Source organism: Orycteropus afer, unplaced genomic scaffold (assembly GCF_000298275.1).
Source record: "Orycteropus afer afer isolate SDZICR_OR568_19922 unplaced genomic scaffold, OryAfe1.0 scaffold00020, whole genome shotgun sequence".
In the NCBI taxonomy this organism is placed as follows: domain Eukaryota; kingdom Metazoa; phylum Chordata; class Mammalia; order Tubulidentata; family Orycteropodidae; genus Orycteropus; species Orycteropus afer.
Window position 1 is genome coordinate 21,166,522 of NW_006921607.1, and position 9,056 is coordinate 21,175,577.

Below are 9,056 nucleotides of genomic sequence, written 5' to 3' on the forward strand. Positions count from 1 at the left end.
GCATCACTGATGTATGTCACTGCTGGACTCAGGTAGTTAAGAGTTTGTGTGGCTCTACATAGAAGATACTTGTTATTTTTGGTAATGGGAAAGGTAACACAAAATGAGGATGAAGAGTATACCGCCTGAAAAAGGCAAATGATGTCACTAAAAAGTGCAAAAGAAAGAAGACCTATAGGTAATTCCTATGACACACGTAATTTTGAAAAAGAGCAAAAATCACCATTAAAAACCATCAGCAAAAACACACATGTTGGCATATGTGTGTGTGTGCATGCATATATATATATATATATATATATATATATATATGTATATGCATCTATATTCATACTATACACACACACACAATAATGCACACACTTCCTTGACATAACCAAACACCATAGTCTCATGAGAAATCTTGGTCAACTGGCATAATATAGTTCATGCAGTTATAGTCTCCATCTTAGTTTGGTGCATAGTGTCTTCAGTTTTAAAAGCTGCCAAGAGGTCATGTAAGATACAACTATCAGTCTCCACTCATCTGGAACAAAAGAGAAAGGAAACCAAAGACTCAAAGAAGAGCTAGTCTACAGGACCACCCTAAAACCTTTATCTACCCTGAGACCTGAAGAACTAGAAGGCATCTGGCTACACTATCTGTCTTTGTAATCAGGGCCACAACAGATGGACTCTGACAGAATGGGAGAACAATGTGGAAGAGAACATCAAATTCCTTTAAAAACAAAACAAACAAAAGAGCCCTACTGAATTGTTGAGAGTGGATTACCTTCGAGTATTGCCCTGAGATACTTACACTTCAAACTTGAACCAAAAAAAAAAAAAAAAAAAACACCCTGAGGCCACCCTTGTAGCTAAATAACAACTTGGCTCGATATATAACAAATGTCACCCATAAGTCCACCACTCATCTGTCAGTTTGCTGTACTGTGGTGGCTTGCATGCTGTATGTCCCTGGAGAAGGACATGATGCTTGCCAAAGTAGAGGGTCAGTGAAAAAGAGGAGGACCCTCAAGAAGGACTGACACAGTGGCTGCAACAATGGACTCAAACACAGCGATGATTGTGAAGATGGTACAGGCCCAGACGGTTTTTTTTTTTTTTTTTTCCCTGTTATGCACAGGGTCATTATGAGTTGGAATCAACTCAACGCTATCTAACAACAGTTAACACCACCTGTAAATACTGTGCTCCTTTAAAGAAATCACCTATATGAGACCATATTGTCAACAATTACTTTAAAGCAAAGATGAGAACATAAGGGGGCTGGCAAACTAGATTAATGGAAATAGAACAAGCAAAATGAAAATGAGAATTTCATGCATTGTGAAAAATGTCGCCCATGGCATTGAACAACCTGTGTAGAAATTGTTGAATGAGAACCTAGACTGCTGTGTAAAGCTTCACTGACAACACGATATTTACTTAGAATAATAATAAAAAAAAAAAGTTGGTGTGTCACTCCAATTCTCTGTTCCTTTGTCATGGAGACCTTAAAAGCTCTATGCTGTAGATAACTGAGCTATAAGACAGAGTAGCCCAAGTCGTTCAGTCACTAATGTTTACAGGAAGACTTCCCAGGAGAGCTACCAGACCACACTAATCTTCCTATGAGTATAAAATAAGCTTTCATTGTGTCAAATCTCTGGGTTTTAGGGTTGTTTCTGCAGCACAGCCTAATCTCTACTGACAACCAGAGTAAAGTGCAGGCAAGCAACTTTCATTTTAAAAGTAGCCAAGGACCATGAACAGAAAAATGAAGAGTTAGGTTTCTTTGTACCTTGATAAAGAGAAAAAACATTTCTTCTTTCTTCTTCTCTGCACAAGATGGATAGAGTTTAAATAGTAGATATGACCAGACTGTCTATAAGTTCACATGCCATGAACAGTCTGCTCTGGGAGTTAAAGCATATTACATAAAAGCATTATGACTTTTTTCTCTCATTACACCAAAATTTTGTTATAAGACAAAACTTAAGGTGAGCACGACAAAAAGTCTTCAATGAGCTAAATCCCTTCATTCCATCTCCCAAGTCAGTTCCATTTCCTACGTTTGAATCCATGGCCCAAGCACAGTGCCTGTTACACAGTACATGCCATCCATCCTAGGATAACTGAATGAAGATGCAATATTTAAATAGTTCATTTTAATCTTGCATAAGGTTTAATTTCTAAAAGCTAATTTGAATGCTAGGTAGAGAAGTCATTTTTTTTTTTTCCTAGCTTTTTGTGATAGGCAGGCATCCTGTAGGCCTGATAGCATTCTTCAAATTCATGACAAATTATTTTTTTATTTTAAATCAGTATGAATGGACAGATAATAATAAACACTGGAAAGTTATACTGAGAAGTATATTGAAAAGAGATGAATGCCTGTGTTCCCAGATGAGAAGTGTTAACTATGTAAATAAAATCTGAAATGACCACTTTATAACAGAGAGATTTTTAATCCTGAGAAACATGCCATGGTTAATTTGATACCAGAAATCTATGAATGGGAAAAACCATGAAAAAAGTGAATATATATTAAGCTTAAATTCATGAATAAAGTGAAAGATACATTAGACAACAATGTGCCACATCTCAAGATTTAAAGAGGCTTCAATGTCCATATTCTTCTTGCATGTACAATTATAAGAACTCAGGATACTTGAAGAAGTGTCATATCTGTTGCTAGAATTGCTACTAATAGGAATAACACTTCTGTTTAGAAACATACCTGGATGATTATATTTGAACAACCACCATGGAAATAATTCTTATTTCTAGAAATGCTAGAATTCTAGAAATACACAAATTACTTCTTTCTGGAAATTCAGGGGGTGATTTGTTTTGAGTTTGCATTAAGATCAGGTAAAAATTTTTATATGAGTCACTGTGGTTCAGTGGTAGAATTCCCACCTTCCATGTGGGAAGCATGGGTTCAAATTCCAGCAAAATGTAGCTCATGTATAGCCACGACCTGTCAATAAAGGCTTCCATGTTACTATGATGCTAAGCAGATCTCAGGGGAGCTTCCAGACTAAGACAGACTAGCAAGAAATGTACTTCTGAAAAATCTGTCCATTGAAAACTCCATGACTCACAAAGGTCCAAACTGCAACCCAATCACGGGGATGCTGTGGGCCCAGGCAGCATTTCATTCCTTGGGGAACAGGGTCACCATGAGATGGGATCAGTTTAACTAGCACCTAAGAGCGACAAAAATAATGACCCATATAATGAAGCAGAATTTTAGATCCAGTTGGTAGAAGATAATGCAAATTGAATTCAAAACACCTGCTGAGTAATGCCTGTGAGCTGTCAGCTTGAGGTCATCACTGAAAATTTCTCAAGCTGAGCGCCCACATTGACTTCTTAAGGACTTAAATACAATGTGGTTGCATGTAATTTATAAGGACTCATCATTAACTATTAGACTGTGAAAACACTTCTTTTGGTGTTTTTAAAAAAGTCCTTAGGTTAATGTTGATTATGTCCTAAAAACTGGTACTTATGAAATCAATAGAGTTGAATGATCATCTGAATAGCATTAGGCTACATTAACGCTACACTTGGTTATTCTTAAACACACTAAGGCAATCCAGGAATCCTGGAAGTGGGCCTTGGATCTTCAAATCATTGTGGCCACACTAGAGGTTGCCCAAGACCTAATACTGTTTTATAATTCCAAGGAAGGGCAAAGGTCTCAGTTGAGTAGGGAGTAAGCTATATTTAATATGATTTAGACTGAGTATCATAAAACAACTCATACCAGTTACATATCAATTAAATAATTTTTATGCTGTGTTGCAAACTGTTCTGTCTGCTACAGTTTAAACAGATGGAGAGAAGTATCTTACAGAAACTGTTATCAACATGGGGGTATTAATAAAACTGTTGTAGGGAGATGCAAACCCTTGAAGAGAGTGATATAATCACCTTTGGCTTTAAGACTACATAGAATTTTTCAAAAGAGACTCGGGATGGGAATCTTGGGAAGGTGTGTAAATGCCAGTTCCCGTCCCAACACATGTTGGTCTGATCACAGGTTAAAATGTCATCCTAGGGACTCTCTAGCATTCTTTCAGTAACCTGATAGCATTGACACATATGGTGAAAAGTACCTTAATGCCTGAACCTGCAGAGAAGATGGTGGTCCTACTTATAAAAACATAAAATAGACAAAGAATACCTACCTATAATCTAGAAGTCACACTTCTGAATGCAGCAAAGTTTCCTGGAGGGCTTATTAAAACACACTGGCTGGACCTTAGCCCTTGAGTATCTGATTTATTAGGTCTGGGGTGGGCATTTCATCTCTAACAAGTCCCCAGATGTTGATCATGCTTTTGGTCGAAGGTCTGGGTTTTCAGAAACACTGGTCTAGAGTTCTATCCAGAGACCAAAGTGACCCACCTGCTTTGCCTTTCACTCATCTTAAAATCCAAACTACAAGCAATGGCCTACCCTTAGAAGTGTAATCAGAACACTCCTTAGAGGTGAGAATGGTGAGTAGAACAAAATTCAAAATCATAAAAAAGACCAGACTTACTCATCTGATAAAGACTGGTGGAACCTCCAAGATGTAGGCCCTGAGACACCATATCCTTCAAGCCTGGAACTAAACCCACCCTTTGGGATCAACATTCAGCCAAACGATAGACAGGCCTATAACATGAATACCACCATGAGGGAGGAATGTACTCCTCTGTACAGTTAACTACCAGAGACCTAACAGGCAATATTTGCCAAAAATGAAAGCTCATAAGGCATGAAGGGGCAGGAAAGAAGGACAAATGGAAACAGAGAACCCAGACAGGACATGGGTAGAGTGCTATTACATTTAGGGGACTGCAACCAATGTTACAAAACAAAATGTTTATCAACTGTTTAATGAGAAACTCGTGCTCTGAAAAATGTCACCTAAACAACAATAAAAATAATAATAATAATAATAATAAAGTGAGATTGAGAGAGACTTTAGCTTGCTTACTTTGGAAACATCATCAGGAAAGAGTGATTGCAAGAAAAGGACATGATGGTTGGTGTGGTGTAGTAAATTACCTGGTGTGGCTTTTCTAGCCATAAGTCTCTGTAAACTCCATGGTGGAATTTGCCTTGAGCAACTGAGGAGCTCCTGATTGTTAAAGTTATTCACCTGGGGTATTTCTGTTGCAAGTGGCACAAGGCAATCTTCTGGGAAGTTCTATCAGGTGTATAGAATTCTGATGTTAGAATTGGTTAGTTTGGCATCCTGCCAGGCTCAAAAAGGAGCCCGCCTAGAGGCAGAAGGAGTCTCTCTCTGACTGCTGGCTGAGAAAGATATGCTGCTGAGAGAAACCTGTTTCTGAGAGACATGCACTGCTGAGAAAGAGACACCAAAAGACTTGCATTGCAGAGAGACACCGGAAGACACACACTGCTAGGAGAGATACTGAGAGAGACTGTTGGCTGAGAGACAGCGGGCTGAGAGAGACTGAGTTGTTCCTGAACTTGAATTGTAGCCTGGTGCTTCCTTAATAATCTCCATAATCTGTGAGTTCTGTGTGGCCACTGCAGCGAATTATAGAACCCAGCAGAGAGGTGGTGGGTCCCGCAGGAAGACTGCTGGTGTCAGGGTTGATGAAAGGGCTGGAGGGAGGCAGCATGTCTGGCCTCACAGGAATAGGTGTTGGGCTACTGATGGTGATTCTGTCTTTCTCTTATGGGGTTAGAAGAGGTCAGAAGATGAAGCCTCCTTGCCTCTTTGGCAGTGGTAAAACAGAAGGTCAGAACAAATAAGAAAAACTCTCTCTGACACGGATTAACACACAAGAGGCAAAATGATGAACTAAAAGTTTCCGCCATTCATGTACCAGGCAACACTTCATTCTATACATAAGGGCACCCTATTTGGTGCTGATTCAATGGCACCTAACAACAAAAGTAGCCTGCAAGGCTGTACATGATCTGGGCCCTTGCTACCTTTTTTTTTTTTTTTTTTTCTTCCCCTTAACTTTTGATTATGATTTGAGTAAAAGGTTATAGAGTAAATTGGTTTTCCATTCAAGTGTTCATACACACTTGGTTTTGTTACATTTGTGCAGTGCCCACAATGTAACAGCATTCTACCTATTACTCCCTGGGTTTACTATTTGCATTTGTCCTTCCTTCCTAATCTGCCTTCTGAGCTTTATCTCTGAGCAAATGCTGCCCTCGCAATCTAGGGGTTGGTAGGTCTAAGGAGTACATACCTCCCTAGTCTTATTGTTCACTCCATAGGCCTCTCTATTATTTGGATGAAAATTGAGTCACAGGGGTGAGTTCAGTTCCAGGGTTGAAGAGTGACTAAGGGCCATAAAAAAAAAAAAAAAGAAAACTCAATGCCATTGAGTCATTTCCACTCACAGCGACACCCATAGTGTTTGGGGGTTCTGCCACTCTCAATTAGACCAGTAAGTCTGTCTTCCTTCCTTCCTTCATTTATTCATTTATTTACATTATTATAATTTTCAGTCTTGTTCCACATTTTCTCCCACTTTGTCCAGGACCTTCTATTATGATCCCTTTCAGAGTGGTTGGTTCTTCTGGTTTCAGGGTCATTGAAATCTGAGGTTCCTGTGCTTCATTAGTCTTTGGACTAATTGTTTTCATGTGTCTTGGATTTTCTTTACTTTTCTTTGCTCTGGATGAGGAGACACCAATTGTTGCACCTTAGATGACCACTCACAAGCTTTTAAGATCCCAGTAGCTACTCACCTGGCTACCTTTCTGATGTCATCTCTTGCATTCTACCTGTTGATAGCGCTACTCTAGACTCATTGTCTTCCCTGCTGTTCCTAAAATATGCCAAGCTTGTTTCAATTCATACCATTTGCAATTGCTGTTACTTCTTCCCAGAATGTTCTTTTCCCAAATTTTCCAATGGCTTGCCTCACTTCATTCAATTCTCTGCTTAGAAGGGCCATCCACAGCCATCTTATCTGAAATCACCCTTTCTCCACAGTTTCTCCTTCCCATCACTCTCTATCACCTCATTTTTTGTCTTCATATTTCTTTCACCTGGAAAAAAAAATTTACTCATTTGCTAATAGTCTGTCTCCTCATGAACACATGACTTACTTTGATTCTTTGCTTCAATTCCAGTGTATAAGATAGTGTCTGACATACAGTAGACATTCCAGAAATAGTTACATAAGGATGTATGGTTGATTGATCAAATAAATGAATTAAAGAAAGAGAAACTGCACATAAACTGGCCTCCAAGCTGCTAAAGTCCATGATGTGAAGGTATAAACTTAAAACCATACCTGGGTGAATTAATATAATCTATAAAAAGACTGTATTGCATTGGAGGGTTTGTTAGACAGGTAGGTTGAATTGTACCAGCTCAGGAGAGCTGATTATGCCCATCTCTTTGCAACTCCATATTAATTTCATGCTGATAGCTTGAAATTGGACATGGGAATATTTACACCAAGGGAATTGTCTAACACTACAAATCAGAGTTTGGCTTTCTCAGAGATCTAGTTTATCAGCATGACACTGATCCTACCCATAGATAAAGGCATTGCACTGCTTAATCTGATAACCTAGACCACAGACCTGTCATCAAAACTAGGGGTGAGTGTTTCTGGTACCAATGGAAGGAGAGAAAATTCATCCAAATTCTGCTCTGAGGATGCGGTTGAACTTCTACTCTGCCCTGCAGGAACAGTTTAAACGTAGTACAGGAGAACATGGGAATACAATTTCTATTATGTGTATATCCGCAATATCCCCCCCAATCCTCATATACTATGGGGAAATGGACCCCATCCCTGAATCTAAGGGTGGAGCATATGACTCATGCTCATGCTAATCAATCCTAAAGTCATACCTGGCAATGGATTTTCAATCACCCAAGTCAACAACTTTCCTTCTCTTGCCTGCAACTAAATGCAACCTGACAGTAAGCTCATTATTTTTTTAAAGGCAGGACACAAAATAGTGCATGCTTCAATGTGAGTACACCATGTAAACACACACTCAAGACCACACATGACAGAATGGACTAGGCAACATTACAAACTATTTTACTAATATTTTTAGAGCTTTAATTTTGTTTTTAACTGTTTTTGTTTAAATTGTAGTCACAGTGTCTTTTCAGTTGGAAAAATATTTGTAATATAGAGGTTAGATGTAAGTTTTCTCCTCTGTTTATAAACTATTTTCCCAGACATCAGAATGAGGATGTCTAAGATAAACCCACAAATTGGTAGAGAATTAAAATGGCACAGCCAATTTAAATACCACGTAGTAAAGCAGGACCAGAGAAACTTGTTATATCAGAGAGTGCCATAGCACATTAATTATATGGTTTCAGATAAATTTTGTAACTCAAACATGAAAATTTTAAATAACCTTCCCTATTATTTCTTCTAGCCATTAATGTCTTCACCAAGAATGCAAGCTGACCTTTAAGCTTGAGCCAACTTAAAAAAATGCCCACATTCCCACTTGACCTGTTCTACTACAATCTGTTTTTAGTCACAATATAATTTTATCCTTTTACAGGTGCTACATACCAGCTTGATTATGGTAGGTAGACTTTTTAAAAAGAACCAGTAACAGAACAAGGAGAACTGACAGTCACTAGATTTAATCGTAAGCTTAGTTGTGTTCAGCTTTATCACTAGATTTTTAATTCTTTTCTATTTTGATCAAAGTGTACATAATCAAAGATACATAATTTCAACAATTTCTACATGTACAACTCAGTGATGTTGATTACATTCTTTTAACTGGGATGCCATTCTCACTAGCCTTTTCCAAATGATTTCACCACCATTCTTTTAAACTTTCTGTTCCCTAAGCTTCCCAACCAACCTTTAGAGTTGCTATTGTCAATTCCATCTCACATAGGTAATTCTTTACAAGAACATAATGCTCAGAGCAGACACTCTTTACTAATTAAGATAAGGTATTTTTTGATTCAAAGACAACTCCAGGGGATAGTTATGGTTTATGGTTTAAAAAGTATCTCAGGGAGTTCCGGCAAGATGGCGGACTAGGCACAAGGACTGCACAGACGCTCTTCAACAAAGAAAAGG